Genomic DNA, 21101 nt, shown 5'->3' with positions numbered 1-21101 from the left:
CGTGGGTTCTGGGTTGGTGGTCACCTCGTCGCCAGTGTTATGCTCTGTCACAGTAATTTAGTGAAAAGAGCTTTATTCAGAAACCAGCAACCCAACAGCAGCGTAAGCTCCCATTCCTTCAACCGTCCAGTATCCCTCTCTGTTAGACTCTGCTCGAGACCACTCCATTTGAATCTGAATGACAGAGATTCTAGACTGTGCCCAACATTCTTAAGCAGCCACAACAAAACCTCACAAAATCTAACCGGCAACCATCTCTTTCAGGGCACTGATTCCGGTGTTAACGCGTCCTTCTATGTTAATTTATACACATCAGGACTCGTTTTAGGCCGATGAATCTTTGGACCCAGTGGTGAGACACCGTAAGACGAGATAACTGATCAATATATCAATCAATATATCAATAATATTGTCAACATATATCACCACAATATATTTCACTTTAGACATTAGTTAAACCTTCGGCGCAACCATGACCTTTCAGTCATGAATAACCACACCTTATTGAAGTTTTGTGAATTTTATTCCCTATTGATTACAATCTAATAGCAAATGTATTAATCTCAGTACCAAGAAGCAAAGAGCATAGTCACAATGTGGTAATAATGCAAAGATCACATACATAAGATGGCAATATGAAGATAAACAAATCTAGACGCATAAACCTCATATATGTTTAGTTCAGCATAGCACCACGTCAGTCACGTCAGTCAAGAAGAAATGCCTCATCTAACCACAATTAGCATCAGCATGTTGGACTTCATGCAAAACAATTTAGAACATCAATTTGTAAAACATCTAACTACGGTCTCTAATCAAAAATACACAGCAGTTGGTACCTAGAAAGAAAAGGCAAATAAGTGAATTTCAATAGCAACAACATAATTTACCCTCCTCGGATTAGGTCAGCATACAGGATCAGTCTCCGTCTTCAGGACATCAGTTAGATCGCCGTCAGTCTATCTAGTCTATGGGCAGGGGACACTTCCCTCATAAGGAAGAAAGTGTAATGGGGCAGTCTATGGGTGAGGATGGTTTTGTCTAAGTCTCAAGTCACTAGATTGAGTGACAGAGTTTCTGGATGCAATCAATATCATTCCCTACCTAATGCTCTCGAGTCTCTTGTGTCATGGGTTTTTATCCCTTTTTCGTAATACATTCCCCCAAAATCCTATTGGATAGTCACTACACCCCACTATCTGTAACCTATCAAATTATACATTAAGTAATGCATTTGTCATTCTACGATAATTTACTTCCTTCTGATTGGTCTTCATAATTGACGTCTTTCGTAGGTGGCATATCCGGGGTTACTTCATTTTCTGGCACGTTCTTCGGGTCAAGAGTTCTCTTTTCCGTGGTTTAGTGTCCTTGAAAGTGTCCATATTTGTTGCAAAGCGTACATCTTTATCCTAAAGCAACTAGCATGCGGATGAGAATATAACGGTCAATGATACAATAAGTGGAGAAAAAGAACAAATGCTGGGTCATGGCCTTTTGCAAGTCAGCACACTGGAGAAACAGAAAAATATGCTTTAATATGAGAGCTACACAGCTAGTTTTCGAGTCACGCTAACTTAAGGCTTATGGATTCTAATAAAATGCAATTATCGTACGTATTAATATATTCAATTAGTCATAATTCAAGCAATTATTTCTTACAGTCGACATTAGTTTATGCATGTGAAAAATTCTCCACGTTTAAAATACGTTTCAATGAATAATATTAGCATTGTTAATATAAGCATTTCACATCTAAAATAGGTAATGTTTAAACTACGCTCTCTCAGTCCCTCCTCTGATGACGCTCGTCATCACACAATCTTTCTCTTTGATCTTAATTTTTCACCTTGCGCATAATACGCATTTCAACATCTTGCCCTTTATGTGACCTTTCCCATACAGTATTTCATTGAACATTTTCTCTCTTTCACTTTCTTCATTTCTTCTGGTTCTTTTAGTCCAATTTCTTTTCACTTTGTCATTGATTTTACATGCCCCCCATAATCCTAATAGACAAATTAAAACTATTAATAGACCCATCATAATTTTTGCAAGTACCCCATTCCAAATGTTGGTAAACCAGTTTCCCACTCTGGCAATTCCTTTTCCAAATTTCTCCCAAACACCAGGTTATTTCAAATCCTTCAAATCTGTACTATCCCTGGTAAGGTTAGTAAGCATGCTTCTAATTTTCTTACTAGTATCTGGTATAAATGAGCAACAATGACGCTCATTAAGCATTTTGCAAACACCTCCACTCTTTGCTAAAAGAATGTCTAAAGCGAGACGATTTTGAAGAGTAATAGCTCTTTCTGCAGCAAGTTCAGTATCCATCAGGAGTATGGCTCCTGTAAAATTTGTCAGCATGTTATCCACTATAGTAGACAACTTTTGAATTCTCATAGAATTTAAGATAACCCCCACTGATGGGATTATGGCTCCAAATATATCACCAATGACAGCCACCACTGATTCTCGTTTTTGTCTAGGATGTTGTAATTCAGACGTTTTAGGTATTTGTTTCAAGTCATCAATCTGGTATATCTTTGGAAATACTATTCCCAGATAACATGTCCCATACCATCCCTTAGGGAGACGGTAATATGCATTTAGTCCACAAATATAATAGATTCCAGGGATTGCTGGATCTTGTCCATTTAACATAAAGGTCTATCATCTGTGTGATCTAAAAAGCTTTTCTCTACAGGAGATAATAAGCAAGTCAAATTATTGCGATGTGCATAAGCAGTTCCAAATGTAAGTGTTGGCTCAAAGAATCCTCTAACTATTTTTATATCATGCTCTTTAGCTAATTTATTTAGGAATTCGATCACAGGCACAAAAGGAAACACAACATCTAAGTTTGAATAAAAGTACCGCACATGCTCTTGATTATAGAATCTTGTTAATAGCAAGCTGCAACTAATTCCATAAGTAAGAGTGAGGCTATGATAAGTAACTCCCTCCTGCACTGATGAAGGGATTTTAGTACATACATAACAATCTTTCGCATCCATAGTTTCCACATACTCATTTAATAAGCGATAGAAGACTTTAGTAGAAAGTTCCCCTTTTGCATTAGTTCCCTCATGCATATGTCTTGCGTCTTGCTCAAATCTCTCCCATGGTGATAGTTTAGTAGTGGTAGTTTCAGGTTTCAAAGTTGCATTAATAGTTTCTTTCTCTCTCCATGGCATTCCCACAATCATTCCTGCACATACAACACCTATTATAAGACCTAACCAACCACACACCTTACTTCCTTTGCTACTGTAAGCCATGTTTGTATAGAATCAGAATAGCAGTTCAACAATCAACTTAAGGAAAAAAAGAAAAAAAAGAAAAAATTATTTGCGTATATTACAGCGTCTTCACTCACTCCAGGACCCTTTTTCGTCAATTCCGGTTAGCCGCTTGTCGTAATCAGGTTTCTTTAAAGTCAAATCCGGTTTTAGTGTCACTTCCAGTAGTTTCTAAAGTCTTTTTTTTTCTCTTTTAAATTCAATTTCAGTCGAGTTTTCCCTTTGAATATCTTCCGATACCGTAATACTGGCCTGGTACTTCTCGATCAAAACAGAATGCTAAGAACTCTTGTTGCCATTCAGAGGTTGTAGCATATGCCCATTCAGGACCTGTATATCTTCTGTTGGCTATTCTTTTTCTTTTTAATCTTCGTTCACCTTGTTGCTCTCCTTCACTCAGATCATCTGCTTGTGAAGTATCACTTTCTTCTATTATGGTGTCATTCGATACTTCTCTTATTTTAGGATGTGACTTGTCTGGCCAATTATCGCCTCTATGTGTCTTTGTTCGATGTTTTCCTTCAGGACGTTGGACAGCACCCTCCTCTTGTGATATGGTGTTTTCTCTTGACGGACCTGCAACTGGTTCAGGAGACGCTGAAATGTTTTGATTTGTATCTACAGTTTCTCCTTCTCTTTCGTCTTCTGGTTCTATGCTGAGTTCGGACTCTAACCCGAACTCGTCTACTTCTGGGAGAACCTCTCCTTGGCTTAGTTCTCCTGCTGCCTCGACTGAGATAGGCACTCTGTCACCTCTCTCGAACTCATTGACAGTTTCAGGGACAAGGCTGTTTTCAGTGGGCTCTCCAGTAGTCTCAGTTCCTTCTTGACTGATCTCTGACTCTGAGATTTCTCTTCCTGAAGTTGCTGTACAGGAAACTTCAAGTTCCTCTTCAACAGGACACGTTACCCTTTTTGTGTGACTGGCATGTATCCAGTTAGGAACCCCGGCACATTTCACAGCAGTGGTGGTCGTCAATACTACTTGATACGGCCCCTTCCAACGCGGCTAAAGACACGATTATCTTACGTGCTTCTTGACAACCACCCAATCTCCAGCTTGCAGAGAATGACCAGGTTCGCCAATTGGTGGCAACGCGTTAGCTTCCACCTGGTGAGAGAAAGAGCGAATCACGTCAGCCATGCCTTTGCAGTAATCCAACACCATATCATCTGTAATATTCACTAGTGCATTTGCAGGTATCGCTGGTAATCTCATTGCACTGACCATGAGGATTTCATGGGGGGATAGTCCCGTTTTCTTATCTGGGGTGTTTCTCATAGACATCAGTACTAGAGGTAAAGCATCTGGCCATTTCATGTTTGTTGCAGCACACATTTTTGCTATTCTTGATTTTAAGGTACCATTCATCTGTTCAACTAGTCCTGATGCTTCAGGGCGATAGCTACAATGCAACTTTTGTTCAATGTTGAGTGCGGCACACAAAAGTTTAATCACCTCATTGTCGAAGTGTCTCCCCCTATCTGATTCTATAGAAACCGGAAACCTGAATCTTGGTATCAGTTCTCTGAGTAGTAGTTTTGCAACTGTAAGACTGTCATTCCTACGTGTGGGATATGCCTCAATCCAATGACTGAAAACACACACAATCACCAACACGTACTTCAATCCTCCACAAACAGGCATTTCGATAAAATCCATTTGCATTTTTTTGAATGGACCTCCAGCTCTCCCAATGTGACTCAAAGTCACCACAGTTCCTTTTCCAGCATTCATCTGTTGACAGATGACGCACCTGTGGCAAGTGATTTCTGCGGCACGTCTGAATTTTGGATTGAACCAATCAATCTTAAAGGATCTGATCATGGCATCTCTTCCCAGATGGGCCTGCCCGTGGTATAACCGGGCAAACTGTGACAAAAGACTATTTGGCAGAACCAGTTTTCCCTCTTCTGAAACCCATAGATCATCTGCCCTTTGTACACACTGCATTCTCTGCCAGGAACGTTTTTCTTCCTTGCTAGCACGACCTTGTAATGTTTTCAGTTCATCTAAGGTATCAACCACTCGTAATACTAGACTTAAACTCGTGTCATTTTCAGGTTGTGGTAACAATTCCCACTGCTCTTTAAACGATATACAATTTAATGCACAAAATCTTGCGACCTGATCTGCATAACTGTTTCCCATAGACACAAAATCTTGTGATCTGGTATGAGCACTGCACTTCACCACGGCAATTTCAAGAGGTAACTGAATCGCATGTAACAAATCTCTTATTTGTTCACCATTTTTCACAGGAGAACCAGAGGAGGTCATGAAACCCCTCTGTGACCAAAGTGGGCCAAAATCATGCACAATTCCAAATCCATATCTGCTGTCAGTATAGATAGTGACTTTCAAATTTACAGCTGCGTAGCATGCCTTTGTAAGAGCTATTAATTCTGCCACCTGTGCAGAAAACACTTTCTCGAGCCAGGAGGCTTCGACAATGCCAGTTATGGTACATACTGTGTAACCGGCTCTCAATGTTCCTGCTGAATCTCTTAGACAGGACCCATCAACAAACATAATGCAATCGTTTTCTTTTAACTGGGTATCCTGTATGTCTGGGCGAGGTTTGGTACAGAGCTCAGTCACCTCAAGACAATCATGCTCAAATTCTTCCCCATCTTTGATTTCTGTATTTTCATTGGGAAGTAAGGTTGCCGGGTTCAGCACAGTGCATCTCTTTAGTGTGACATTTGGTGACCCCAGTATAATCGTCTCATATCTAGTGAGTCGTGCATTTGTCATGTGTTGTGTCTTAGTTCGTGGCAACAGAATTTCAACTGAATGTGGAACCATTACTGTCAGAGGGTATCCCATGACTATGCCTCACATTGTGAAAGGCTTTGACCAACTGCTGCGACTGCTCGCAAACAACCCGGTAAGGCTGCTGCGACAGGGTCCAAGGTAGCTGAAAAATATGCTACAGGGCGATTTGCATCTCCGTGGACCTGTGTTAAAACAGACAAAGAACAAGCATCACGTTCATGACAGAACAACAGAAAAGGTTTTTCATAGTCAGGCATCCCTAATGCTGGTGCCCTGCACATGCATTCTTTCAATTCTAGAAATGATTCAAGCTCCTCTTTTGTCAAGGTTATTGTGTATGGCTCGTCCTTGACTTCCTTTCCTGTCAATTTTATTAAAGGCTTTGAGATGATCGAGAAGCTGGGTATCCACTGGCGACAGTAGCCCACCATTCCCAAAAACATCCTGACGTCTCTTTTTGTTATTGGGGGATTCATCTGCAAAACAGCTGTTATTCTTTCCTTTGATATTCTTCGGGACCCTTTCTCAATCAAATGTCCCAAGTATTTCACTTCTTTTTGACAGTATTGCAACTTTCTGGGTGACACCTTGTGTCCATTCTTTCCCAGATGATTCAACAATGCAATGGTATCATATTTACAACTGTCTCTGGTTTTGAATGCAATCAGCAAATCATCAATGTATTGCACAAGAGTCGAATTAAAAGGCAGCATAAGAGGTTCCAAGTCCTTCTTCAATATCAGATTGAAGATGGATGGTGACTCAGAAAACCCCTGAGGAATTCTGCACCAACTGTAAACCTTATCCAGGAATTTGAAACCAAACAAAAATTGGCTGTCTTCATGAAGAGGTATCGAGAAGAATGCTTGTGATAGGTCTACTACAGTAAACCATTCAGCATCACATGGAACCTGGAACATTATTACTGCTGGGTTAGGTACCACAGGGCAGCATTTTATCACAATTTCATTTATTTTTCTCAAATCCTGCACAATTCGAACTTTCCCACAGGGCTTCTTCAAACTCATAATGGGAGAGTTGCACGGACTGCTCAAAACTTCTTTCAGGACTCCCTGTCTGAGAAAATCTGCAATTATTTGTGACACCTCAATGAGGACATCCTGGGTCATGTGGTATTGCGGTACTTGTGGGAACCCTACATTCGGCTTTATCTGAACCTTGACTGGTTCTACTCCTTTTATTAACCCTACTTCTTTCCCAGACAAATCCCACACTTTCTCTGTTACAGTCCCTTGTAGGTCAACAGGTAGGTCGATCAAAGTATGCATTGGGAATAAAGTAATCAAAGGGTAGTCTTCATTTGTCTCTCCTCCTTCCTCTATGAATTGACTCTCATCTCCCTCATTGTCACTGTTTGTTTGTACTTCTATTCCATCGTTGGAACAGGTAATCGAACATTTTGTCTTACATAGTAAGTCCCTTCCTAGTAAGGATACTGGGCTTGAATCGCATACAACAAATCTATGCAGGCCTTGGAAATTACCAATTTCAACCTGCACCGGATCAGTAATCAGATTAGTCAGGTACTGGTTTGCCACACCAACCACTCGTATAGTACGCCCTGAGAGAGGTAATCTCGGGACTTCTGCACTTCGAACTGTAGAGCGTGTAGCTCCTGTGTCGACCAAAAATGAAACCCTATAGCCCATTACTTTTCCCTCTACATATGGGCCTCTCTGATCCACCTCTAAAGATGCTGCAAGCCTGCATTCTTCACTGTCTGAACTGTCATCTGACCAATCCTCATTCATGCCACTTTCACCTCGTAATGGGAATTGTTGCACAGTGTTATTTTGATTGGTAACCTGGCCTGTGACCTGCTGAGGAAGCATCACCTGTTGCTGTCCCATCAGAGCCATTGGTAATTGCATTTGCTGTCTAGGCACCATAGGAATCTGCTGCTGCACTGTTTGCATTGGTACTGACTGAAAACGCGGCATTTGCATTTGCTGCATGGGCTGTACCCCTGGCATTTGTACCAAATTATTCTGAAAATTCGGGTTTTGATGTCTCACTTTTGGACCTCGTGGATTTTGTAATGTACCAACATTAATGCTTTGCTGAACTGCACCATCCTGCACCATATTCGGACAATCCCGTTTCCAGTGCCCCACGCCCCTGCACGCGTGACATGGTGACATCTTTTTCACTCCTTGACTGTCATTTTGAATAACAACATTATTCATGTCTGAACCACGGTTCACAAACCCTCGACCTCTGCCTCTCGGCTGTGCCTGAAACACACCATTCATTTGCGGTTGTTGCTGTATCATTTGCTGAACTCCATTTCCCTGTATTCCAGCTTGTGCAGCCCTTATCTGCATCACCATCACTTTTTCCTTCAACTTTTTCTGCTTCAACTCAATCTCATCACTACAGTATTTCGCATACTGCAACACTTCATCAATCGGTTTAGCTTGCCAACAAATCAAATGATTCTTAATCATCTGGCTGACCTCCGGTCTTAGCCCTTCGACGAATCTAAACACAAGGTGATTCATGTCCTTCGGTTCAATAGTCTCAGTACCACTGTAATGTTTGAACGCTTTCAATAATCTCTCGTAATAAGCATGTATTGACTCCTTAACCTCTTGAGAGGTCCGGTCGATTTTCTGCCAATCGGTCACCTTCGGCGACACCTTTTGTTTCAAGAACTCTATTACTTTATGATAATATTTCATCACCTCTTCTGAAGGTGCTCCAGTCACCTTATCTCTTGCCGGCTCCTTTGTGGGCCAATCTACCCCTCTCTTGCACTCGAGCCACAAATCCGGCGTAATAATGATCTCAAACAAAGTATTCAAGTCTTCCCAGAGACACTTTGCAAGCTTCACGAACCTGTCCGTCTGTTGATACCACTCGATCGGCTTCTCTCTTAGCCTAGGATAATCATTCGTAAAGGATAACATGTCTCCTCTAGTCCATGGCACATGCACTAAAACACCACCAGCTGTTTCTCTCATAGGTAAGATTTTTACTGAATCCAGATTAGGTGTGGTCCTAACTTCATTGGACCCTGGACTGTCTCCCTTTCCCTTATCTCTTTTCTTTGCCCATCGGCCTTCCCATTTCTCCAATGCACCCCAAATCTGTGCACTTTGCAACAGTTCTCTCAGGTGTGCCTTCATGCCTGCAGATCTCATGTGTTCAAAATCTTTGGAGTCAAAATCTAATCTGTAACTTCTTTTCAAATGTTTAGTATTTCCGATATCGATGTTGTATTTGTCTGCCAAATTCGCTAATCTCTGATGTACTTTGCCTACCTCTTTGGTAATCTTGGGACATAAATATCTCAATTCTGCCTCAGTGTATGATTCCAACCTATTTACTCCTATTGTTCCTTCCACTAACTCAGCAGCTTCAGTCCCTAATCGTACAATATTCAAGTATTCGTCTTTTTTTTCTTTTTCAGGTTCAAGTGTGGTTACTGTAGTCTTTTGTGAGGTACAAGTTTTCTCTAACCACTCATTTAACTGTTGTACTGTAAAACCCTGCAGTGAAATGTTCCCTGCATGTATCATTGGAGAGTGTGAAGTATTTGTACTCATGGTTTGGGGAGTTAAAACTCCCAACCCTGCTTGACGCATCGCTTCGAGAGGTGCCCCTACTGGACTAAGGTCCAAGCAGGGTCTCAGTGGCTCATTAACTTGCTCTCCCGGGGCCATTATCTGTGGAGTTCTCGTAGGCCCTCCTCTTATCGCTCCCTGAGTCATAACTTCCTGATCACACGTCCCTGTTTTGTCTTGCGCATATAATGGCACTGGGGGACCAACAGTAATAGGTAACGATATAGCGGCAGGTGTCTGACCTGAACTCAGACTTCTTGGAGCTGGAACACCATAGGTCTGCTCCAGTGTACCCGGTACAGGTACTAACGGTGGTCCCGCTACAGGGTTATACCCAGGTATCAGCTGTGGTGGTTGAGACACCAGCTTCGGAGTCTATTCAATCTGTACTAACTTTGGCTTTGTGTATATCGGGTCTGGCGGCACTATCAAGTTCGTAGTAGTCTCAAGCACTGGAACATCAGGGTAAATTCTTTTTATCTGCGGTGGAGGCTGCAACGGTATCGGCAAGTCTGGTGCAGTGGGTACACTGACACTATTCTGTATCAAAGCTGTATCACTAGTCTGTACCGTATCAGTAACTCCCTTCTCCTGCGTCTGGTTCCCAGGATCCAAGCTAGTGCTTGGAGCGCTGTCGCTCACCGCATACGGTGGCGGACGATCGTGTAACAATCTATCCATAAATTCCTCATCATCCGAATCATCTTCCTCTTCCCAGGACCTCTTATTTTCTTTAGTTTTGCCAGAATCTTTGTCGGTTTTACAGGAGGCTTTCTTTCCCTGTGTCTCTTCTCCCTGGGTTATTGCTGGGAATAACTTCAATCCATCTACGATTCCCCTTCTCCACATTTTGTTCTCATTGTCCCACCTAGCTTCTGCATATGATTTTTCTGCCCTTCTCAGCCTTCTCTGATACCTTTCTTGTCTGTGTCTAAGAGCCATTAAGTCCCAAATCGTTAAAGCCTCGTATTGTGCCGGTCTCGGTGGTGGCTTCTGTGTACTTAACATCCACCTCAGATTTTCTAGTACCTTTGGATTAAACGTCCCATGCTCTGGAAACGCTGAACACCCTTCTTTTTTGTTAATTTGCGCCACTGTTTCATCCATAAACAAGGTGCGACACCTTTCTCTTCCATCACTATGTAAGCCGGAGTACCCTCAGGTGGTGTAGGTTCCCCATCAGTTGCTACAATATATACATCTCCTTTTAGAGCGCTTTTGAATGCCTTGACAAAATTCATTTTTTGCGATTCTTTTATTTCGTATTTAATCAGAAATGGCTTAGTTCCCAGGACACTCTTCACCTGCCCTTTCTCAACCTATTGCCTCTCACGGACGGCAGCCAATCCGTGCGCAACCCCTCTCAGCATCTGACCTATCTCAGCGCGGCACCACTGACGTCACACTCACACACACTGCAGCTGACAAAGTCTTGCGGCTTGGGTCCACTCTTCACTGACTCCTACAACTCATACAAACTAATGCAAATTATTGCGAGCACCTTAAAATGACAACACAAATCTGTCGGTTTACTACAGGGAGGGTAATACATTCGCTTCAGAACTTTACAGAGATTTCACTTGAAGCTTCGGCCGCTACTCTCTCCTTCTCAGTTCCCGCATACGCAAGCAGAATTCGACCTGCAAATTCTACTCTCGACTTGTCAATGACTCCTTCTAGTGCACTTTAGAATTTGTCAAATCTCCATCGAAGGTTTCATACATGCATCATAACTCAAACTCGACTTGTCAACCACGCCCGATTGACCTATTAAACCACACAGATTACAACATAAACCACATTTATCATCATACTCCGGAGTCTTAGACCTCAACAGGTCCGTACACGACAGCCAACCACGTGGATAATTTTGAGCAACAAGCGCTACATTCACATGAAGTATGCCAACTTCCCTACTCTCATACTGTGGAGTACGCCTACTCCTGCTAAACAACACTTAGGGGGTCATTCCTACCCTGGCGGTCCGAGACCGCCAGGTAGGGGACGGAGGAAGCACCGCCAACAGGCTGGCGGTGCTTCAGGGGCTATTCTGACCGCGGCGGTAAAGCCGCGGTCAGAAAAGGGAAGCCGGCGGTTTCCAGGCGGCTTCCCACTGCCCCTGTGAATCCTCCACGGCGGCGCTGCAAGCAGCGCCGCCATGGGGATTCCGACCCCCTTCCCGCCAGCCTGGTTCTGGCGGTTTTCACCGCCAGAACCTGGCTGGCGGGAACGGGTGTCGTGGGGCCCCTTGGGCCTAACAGTGCCCCACATTGATTTTCAGTGTCTGCTTGGCAGACACTGAAAATCGTGACGGGTGCAATTGCACCCGTCGCACACCAGCAACTCCGCCGGCTCCATTCGGAGCCGGCTTCCTCGTTGCTGGTGCTTTCCCGCTGGGCGGGCGGGCGGCCTTTTGGCGGTCGCCCGCCAGCCCAGCGGGAAAGACAGAATGACCGCCGCGGTCTTTTGACCGCGGTACGGTCTTCTGGCGGTTCCCGCCAGGCGGGCGGCGACCGCCGCCCTCCAAGGTAGGAATGACCGCCTTAATTTGGCCTAAATACACACAAAATGTTCACAACCACCTACAAGATGCATAAGCTTAAGTAAGCGCAAAGACCCTAACCACACACACTATGGCGCCGAGAACATTCCCAACTCATTTAGGCAGGCTCCGAGATCCCGGGAAAGCCATGGCGAACTTAGCAACCCATCATCTCTCCAAATTGCATTATCACAGAAAAACAAATTAAACAATGAAATACCGTCCTAGGGCCCCCAAGGGCCAAACCGTCACTCTGCTACCAGAACTGTTAACGCGTCCTTCTATGTTAATTTATACACATCAGGACTCGTTTTAGGCCGATGAATCTTTGTACCCAGTGGTGAGACACCGTAAGACGAGATAACTGATCAATATATCAATCACTATATCAATAATATTGCCAACATATATCACCACAATATATTTCACTTTAGACATTAGTTAAACCTTCGGCGCAACCGTGACCTTTCAGTCATGAATAACCACACCTTATTGAAGTTTTGTGAATTTGATTTCCTATTGATTACAATCTAATAGCAAATGTATTAATCTCAGTACCAAGAAGCAAAGAGCATAGTCACAATGTGGTAATAATGCAAAGATCACAGACATAAGATGGCAATATGAAGATAAACAAATCTAGACGCATAAACCTCATATATGTTTAGTTCAGCATAGCACCAGGTCAGTCACGTCAGTCAAGATGAAATGCCTCATCTAACCACAATTAGCATCAGCATGTTGGACTTCATGCAAAACAATTTAGAACATCAATTTGGAAAACATCTAACTGCGGTCTCTAATCAAAAATACACAGCAGTTGGTACCTAGAAAGAAAAGGCAAATAAGTGAATTTCAATAGCAACAACATAATTTACCCTCCTCGGATTAGGTCAGCATACAGGATCAGTCTTCGTCTTCAGGACATCAGTTAGATCGCCGTCAGTCTATCTAGTCTATGGGCAGGGGACACTTCCCTCATAAGGAAGAAAGTGTAATGGGGCAGTCTATGGGTGAGGATGGTTTTCTCTAAGTCTCAAGTCACCAAATTGAGCAATCGATATCATTCCCTACCTAACGCTCTCGAGTCTCTTGTGTCATGGGTTTTTATAACTTTTTCGTAATACATTCCCCCAAAATTCTATTGGATAGTCACTACACCCCACTATCTGTAACCTATCAAATTATACATTAAGTAATGCATTTGTCATTCTACGATAATTTACATCCTTCTGATTGGTCTTCATAATTGACGTCTTTCATAGGTGGCATATCCGGGGTTACTTCATTTTCTGGCACGTTCTTCGGGTCAAGAGTTCTCTTTTCCGTGGTTTAGTGTCCTTGAAAGTGTCCATATTTGTTGCAAAGCGTACATCTTTATCCTAAAGCAACTGGCATGCGGATGAGAATATAACGGTCAATGATACAATAAGCGGAGAAAAAGAACAAATGCTGGGTCATGGCCTTTTGCAAGTCAGCACACTGGCGAAACAGAAAAATATGCTTTAATATGAGAGCTACACAGCTAGTTTTCGACTCACGCTAACTTAAGGCTTATGGATTCTAATAAAATGCAATTATCGTACGTATTAATAAATTCAATTAGTCATAATTCAAGCAATTATTTCTTACAGTCGACATTAGTTTATGCATGTGAAAAATTCTCCACGTTTAAAATACGTTTCAATGAATAATATTAGCATTGTGAATATAAGCATTTCACATCTAAAATAGGTAATGTTTAAACTACGCTCTCTCACCGGCATTTGCCCATCTCTTCCTATAAAATGTTTTGGCCACAGATTTACACGATGACGAGTATCAGAAAATACTCGGTATTCAGTCAAAGGTCATTAGACATCTGCAAAGACTGAGGAAAGTAATAACAGTTTCTATGTAATGTCTATAAGTGAGACATGGTAATTGTTGAAGGAAGCAATGACTCATTTTCATTTTCTGCCCAATCATTATGGATGGTTTTTATGTTAGCTAATTAGCATGAAACATACTGTAATATAACTTCCTCAATGTACAATACCAAGTCACTTTAGCCAAACACACCTTCATGTGGGTTGGTCACTTTCCAAGAATCCTTGGCTTCGTTACTTTTACTGCAGAGATTACTAACAGAGACACTGAAAAAAACATAAAGACTTGGTGGTGCATTTGGTAGAAGATTATTAAATATGTAAATTCATTTTACAAGGAACATAATTTTGAACGTGATTATTGTCACCCACATAGGTCAATGTAATAAAAGCATCATACATTGTTTCATTATACTCTTTCACTTGAATTGTCTTTTACTTTGATCCCCAGTTTTCTTATAGTTGTGGGGAATATGTACATTATCAGCCATGCTCATGTCATGCCTGCAAACTGTTCCAAGGCTTCCAGTAAAGGATGATGTTCAACGGACTATAATCAGGTCCAAGTACACTCATTGTTAATCCCTTTGACCAAAACATATATCACTAACCTTCCGGGAACCAACCTGTCAAAACACTAACCACCAAGCCCTACTCACTTCAGGAGTGACCAAACTCAGTGCACTCCAGACTCCACTCTACTCTACACTGAGCCCAGGACCCATGCAGGAGTGCATGCAATACTATGAAGCTAGGCTGATGGCATGTGTACAACGCATACACTGGCAGCATAACATCGTCAAGGACGCTGAATGTACATACCTTAAAAAGCCGGCCAACGCGTGAAGCTTGGCAGATCTGCTGTTATGAAACATTGTGAATGCAACTTACATTTTCAGAAGAATCTTATGGGAGCTCTTTTATTTATTTACAGGTGGCCCTGTTCTGGGTGATCTATGGAAATATCTTGAATATCAACCAAAGTACCGAAGAATACTTCTAGGAGTCAATGTCATTGATTAAGAGTTCTGTGTATAATGAATTGACCTGTATATACTTCTCACGCTGTCTTATCAAACATCACATGAAACCCATCAACTCCTGAGAGTGACTCCCACAGTCTTCTAGCCTGAATATAGGGCGTGGGAGTATTTCTTTTTAATTGCATGGAATTGTTTTCAATGTATAGGAGACAAGTTGTGATTTTCATCTGGGGTGAGACCAGGCCCTTTGGAGACATTGAAGGCATCTTCTGAAGCAACTTTGGACTGTCAGCTGGATTCAGCTCACCTGTGTTTTAAGGTGTTTAAAAGGGCAAGTGGGAGAAAGATGAAGGAGTTTGACAGGTGATAAACTTGTTAATCATTCACCCCCCTCATGTTTTTTCTACCTTCCAGATCTAAAGCATTGGGTGTCTTTTAGAAAAAGCTGAAATTATTCAGCTGCGGAGGAAAGACCGGTGTCAAATCTTATGACTTTATTTCATCTTTGTATGTCACTTGTATTATGTCTTTGTTACCGTACTATGTAAACATTTATTTGTATATTTTTTGTCCCATAGAATGGGGAAAAACAGTTTGCATGGCTTTACTATTTTGATACAATGATATATGTTAGACATATTGAAAGGATGTGGATTATTTGTGGCCAAAGATTAGGGCTTGTAAATTGATCATTTAAGGAATTTAATATTATTAATGTTGTTGCGATATTAGCCTGAGAGGTAGCTCTACTATGTATAGGTTTAATAATGTTGTAAAATATTATGCAACTGCAGTAGAAAGAGGAGAAGTATCACCCTAAAATATCAATGTGATTGATTGAGTCTGGTTGTACCAAGGGAGCCATCCATACAGATTACTTTAGTACCATTGTGTTATCCAGGATTAGCATCTTACTCATCAAGGTTGAAAACTATGGATTTGTTTAATCTTTTTGTTGCCTCTTCAAAGACCAGCCGAGGGCACATGATGAGACAAATCACAGGAAGACCAGGAGGAATGTGAGAAAGGTGTAAATGATCAAAGATACTTTATTGGACATAGACAAGATAACAACAAGGATATCTATACTATATAATAATATTATATCTATATTATTATTCAATCCTCCATATCCCTGCATTAGATGCTGAAGACAAAAGAATGAAGAACACACTATAACCTTGGCACGTGGAGGACATGTCCTGGTCATTTATCCACAACGGTTTAACCAGAAGATGCTGCACACTGCATACCATTGGATTGCAGCTCTGGTAGCAGACTCTAGATCCCACCCCACTGCCAAATGTATCAATCTAAACCCCACAGCACCCCCAGAAAAAAACATATGAGACACCTCTGCTCTTTCTAATACTAGACTCTAATCTTACAATGCTCTCTAATTTTTGATTCCATATTGTGTCCCTGTCTAAAAATACACAGCAAATCTAGCAGCACTGCCTAATGTCAGGTAAAACATTAGAACTCTGCCCAACAGGAGGGTGAAGCCCTCCTGATCTAGCTTACCCCAGGCTACAGACATCTATTATTGGCCAATATGGACATGTCATCTTCAATAGGTCTTTAGGACATGTTATTTTGTAGATGCCGTTTGAGTCATGCCTTAGGAAAAACACTCACTGCCAAGCACTTTCTTACATTATGGTTATGCCCTGATCACTTCCCTTGATGCTTATGAAAGCTTATGTGCATGGTGGGCCTTCTGGATTTCTTCTCTGCTTTTTTCAAATAAGGATCATTTTCCAAAGTTCCGACAGACTTCTGCCTCACTGCCAATGGGATGTCTCAAGTAACTAGTGAAGTAACAAATTAATTCACTCCAGAGACTACACATCTCTGCAAATTACATCTCACTCCAGATTGTACAGGAAACATGCCAGCTATGCAGAAAGTCAATGTCAGGCTACCAAAAAGTGCTGGAGGGCATATTAGAGGCCAATTGTGCACTACTCAAACACCAAATAACGTTATAATCAACTTATAAGCAGTCTCAGAAGAGTTCTGACTCTAGCCCCCATCATCGGGGACATAAACATTTTTATAAAGAAGGCATTAAGGCCTCTCCTGCAACCACCGTGGACTATGTCAGCCACTCACACCCCTACGGTTCCACTGAGTCTAGTGATCCAATCCTTCTCTGGTGGTCCCTGTCTGGCACACAAGTGGCTCTACTAGGGAATTAGTATCTTAGAGAGTCAAAACCTGGAGCAGTCAGTCTCTGCACAGTACCACTACTATTGCTCTTAATACTTCCACTGAACCTGAAAACATACGTGAGTGGGTTTCAAGCACTGCAAGTTGAGATGATTGTGCCTGGTCCTTCTACAGCCTGCATCACCAGTGACAAACAGGCATAATTAATAGCCTTAATAGCGATAGCAGCATGCACCTTCAAAACACCCAGGTGGGTTTGATAGTGGCCTGAAATGCCTACCTAGGAATACCTAGGTAGGCATTTCAGGCCACTATCAAACCCACCTGGCCCAGCCTTTGTGAATTAGCTCACGACCCACTCCACATTGTACCAGTCACTAGTGCTGCTACACACCTTGCCCAATGCAACTGAAAGCATGAAAGTCCCCCAATGTTTATCACTTCCATAAACCAAGCCCCATTACTCAACAAAGCAAGGCATTCCCTGACATCTGTGAAGGAGGCCACTCAACGAAGACAATGTATTTCACGAGTCATTAACACACTGCTTATGAAAGTCAAGAAGTCTGCTGTTTTATAACACTCCAATACATGTGGCCCAATGTCCAATCGTGGCAAGGCATTACGCCAGTCAATAATACTTTCATAAGCAAGCCCTCCAGCTGATGAAGGCTAGACACCCCATTCATTAATCTTTCCATACACCATTCTGTCTCACTTATGAAAACTAGACATCCTGCCTTTTAACACTCCATAACCTAACCCCCAGTTATGAAGACCAGACATCCCGCCGCACTCCTGTTATCAATAAATCCTATTTATGAAGACTAGACATCCCGCAGCACTCCCATTACCAATAAATCCTATTTATAACACCAGGCATCCCGCCTTTTAATACTCCATAACCGAACCCCCAGTTATGAAGCTATGAAGACCAGACATCCTGTAACACTCCCATTACCAATAAATCCTACTTATGAAGACCAGACATCCTGCTAGTCATCAATATTTGTATGCACCAAGCCTTCTTACTTATGAAGACTAGACACCAAGTCATTCATTCACGCTTCAATATACCACTCCCTCTCTCTTTTGAAGGCGAGGCATGCTGCCAGTCATTAACACAAACATACACCAATCAGTCCTACTTATAAAGACCAGGCATCCTGTCAGTCATTAATAATTCCATACACCTGTCCCTCCTACTTAGAAAGACTAAACATCCAGCCATTCATTAACACTTCCATAAAGAGATCTTTACTAATGAAGACCAGACACCCTGCCGGTCATTAACACTTCTATAAAGAGATTTTTACTTATGAAGACCAGACACCCTGCCGGTCATTTACACTTCCATAAAGAGATCTTAACTAATAAAGACCAGTCACCCTGCCATTCATTAACACTTCCATAAAGAGATCTTTACTAATGAAGACCAGACGATCTGCCGGTCATTAACACTTCCATAAAGAGATCTTTTACTTATGAAGACCAGACACCCGGCTGGTCTTTAACACTTCCATAAAGAGATCTTTACTAATGAAGACCGGTCATTAACACTTCCATAAAGAGATCTTTACTCCTGCAAGTCATTAACACTTCCCTTAAGAGATCTTTACTAATGAAGACCAGACTCCCTGATGGTCATTAACACTTCCATGAAGAGATCTTTACTAATGGAGACCAGCCATCCTGCCGGTCATTAACACTTCCATAAAGAGATCTTTACTAATGAAGACCAGACACCCTGCCAGTCATTAACACTTCCCTTAAGAGATCTTTTACTTATGAAGACCAGACACACGGCCGGTAATTAACACTTCCATAAAGAGATCTTTACTAATGGAGACCAGACATCCTGCCGGTCATTAACACTTCCATAAAGAGATCTTTACTAATGAAGACCAGACGATCTGCAGGTCATTAACACTTCCATAAAGAGATCTTTTACTTATGAAGACCAGACACCCGGCCGGTCATTAACACTTCCATAAAGAGATCTTTACTAATGAAAACCGGTCATTAACACTTCCATAAAGAGATCTTTACTCCTGCAAGTCATTAACACTTCCCTTAAGAGATCTTTACTAATGAAGACCAGACTCCCTGATGGTCATTAACACTTCCATAAAGAGATCTTTACTAATGGAGACCAGACATCCTGCCGGTCATTAAAACTTCCGTAAAGAGATCTTTACTAATGAAGACCAGGTGCCCTGATGGTCATTAACAATTCAATAAAGAGATCTTTACTAATGAAGACCAGACATCCTGCTGGTCATTAACACTTCCATAAAGAGATCTTTACTAATGAAGACCAGACATCCTGCTGGTCATTAACACTTCCATAAAGAGATCTTTACTGATGAAGACCAGACATCCTGCTGGTCATTAACACTTCCATAAAGAGATCTTTTAATTATGAAGACCAGACACCAGGCCGGTCATTAACACTTCCATAAAGAGATCTTTACTAATGAAGACCAGACACCCTGCCGGTCATTAACACTTCCATACTCTACTCTGTCCTGCTAATGGACACTAGATATCCTGCCAGTCATTAATACTACCACACAGGAAGCCCTGCTGCCAGTGAACACTGAGCATCCCGCCAGTCATTCACACTTAGGTACAGGATGCCCTACTGCCAGTGGACACTGATCATCCCGCCAGTCATTAATACTTAGGTACAGGAAGCCCTTCTGCCAGTGGACGCTGAGCGCCCCGCCAGTCATTAACACTTAGGTACCTGAGCGCCCCGCCAGTCATTAATACTTAGATACAGGAAGTCCTGCTGCCAGTGGACGCTGAGCGCCCCGCCAGTCATTAACACTTAGGTACAGGAAGCCCTGCTGCCAGTGGACGCTGAGCGCCCCGCCAGTCATTAACACTTAGGTACAGGAAGCCCTGCTGCCAGTGGACGCTGAGCGCCCCGCCAGTCATTAACACTTAGATACAGGAAGCCCTGCTGCCAGTGGACGCTGAACGCCCCGCCAGTCATTAACACTTAGGTACAGGAAGCCCTGCTGCCAGTGGACGCTGAGCGCCCCGCCAGTCATTAACACTTAGGTACAGGAAGCTCTGCTGCCAGTGGACGCTGAGCGCCCCGCCAGTCATTCACACTTAGGTACAGGAAGCCCTACTGCCAGTGGACGCTGAGCACCCCGCCAGTCATTAACACTTAGGTACAGGAAGCCCTGCTGCCAGTGGACGCTGAGCGCCCTGCCAGTCATTAACACTTAGGTACAGGAAGCTCTGCTGCCAGTGGACACTAAGAATCCTGCCATCCATCGATACAACATCGCATACGCTTCTTATTCCACAGGTTATAAGAAAACATCTTGTAGACACCAGTCGCTTGTTTTGTTGTGTTTATTTTTACATTTTGAACCACTTCTTCTGCTCTGTACGGTGACAGCAGACGCTGCAAACTTTCCTTCCATCGCTGTGGAGCAGCGGCCAGCCTGGCTAGCCGTGCGCCTGGACACTTGCCACAGAGCCTCTGACGGCTCTGGGCTCCACAGTCTGAGCCAGAACCACTGCTTCTGGGACCACGAGAAGTCAAGCAGAGTGAGGGGTGATGTACTGGATGAAACTGTATGTTGAGATGCAAAGCTCTAGGGCTGAATAAAGGTGTTACTGTTAGCAAAGCGCCTCGCTTCTCCTTCGTCTGTCTTTGAGTTGTGTCTGTCAAAACTGGAAATGAAAAACAGTGGACTGTAGAGTTGGCCACTTCATTTGATATTATTTCAAAGCTGAGATTTCACAGCAAAAAGCAACTGGGGCCCTATACGGAGACAAAGGGACCTCTCCCGACTTGATGTTGTTACCAAAAAGTTGTATTCTCAGCACTTTATTTTTATCC

At 42.5% G+C, this 21101-nt stretch overlaps 1 protein-coding gene across 1 annotated transcript in view; it reads left to right on the top strand.

The window, feature by feature from the left end:
* OSTN (osteocrin) overlaps window positions 1-20888 on the top strand; it is a 218751-nt gene extending 197863 nt beyond the window's left edge. The window contains exon 5 of the mRNA XM_069212778.1: window positions 15016-20888. The gene's annotated coding sequence lies outside the window, so the exon portion shown is untranslated. The remainder of the gene's footprint in view (window positions 1-15015) is intronic.
* The last annotated feature ends 213 nt before the right edge of the window (window positions 20889-21101 follow it).

The sequence above is a fragment of the Pleurodeles waltl genome, chromosome 11 (assembly GCF_031143425.1).
Source record: "Pleurodeles waltl isolate 20211129_DDA chromosome 11, aPleWal1.hap1.20221129, whole genome shotgun sequence".
Classification (NCBI taxonomy): Eukaryota; Metazoa; Chordata; class Amphibia; order Caudata; family Salamandridae; genus Pleurodeles; species Pleurodeles waltl.
This window is presented reverse-complemented; position numbering and strand designations above follow the sequence as displayed.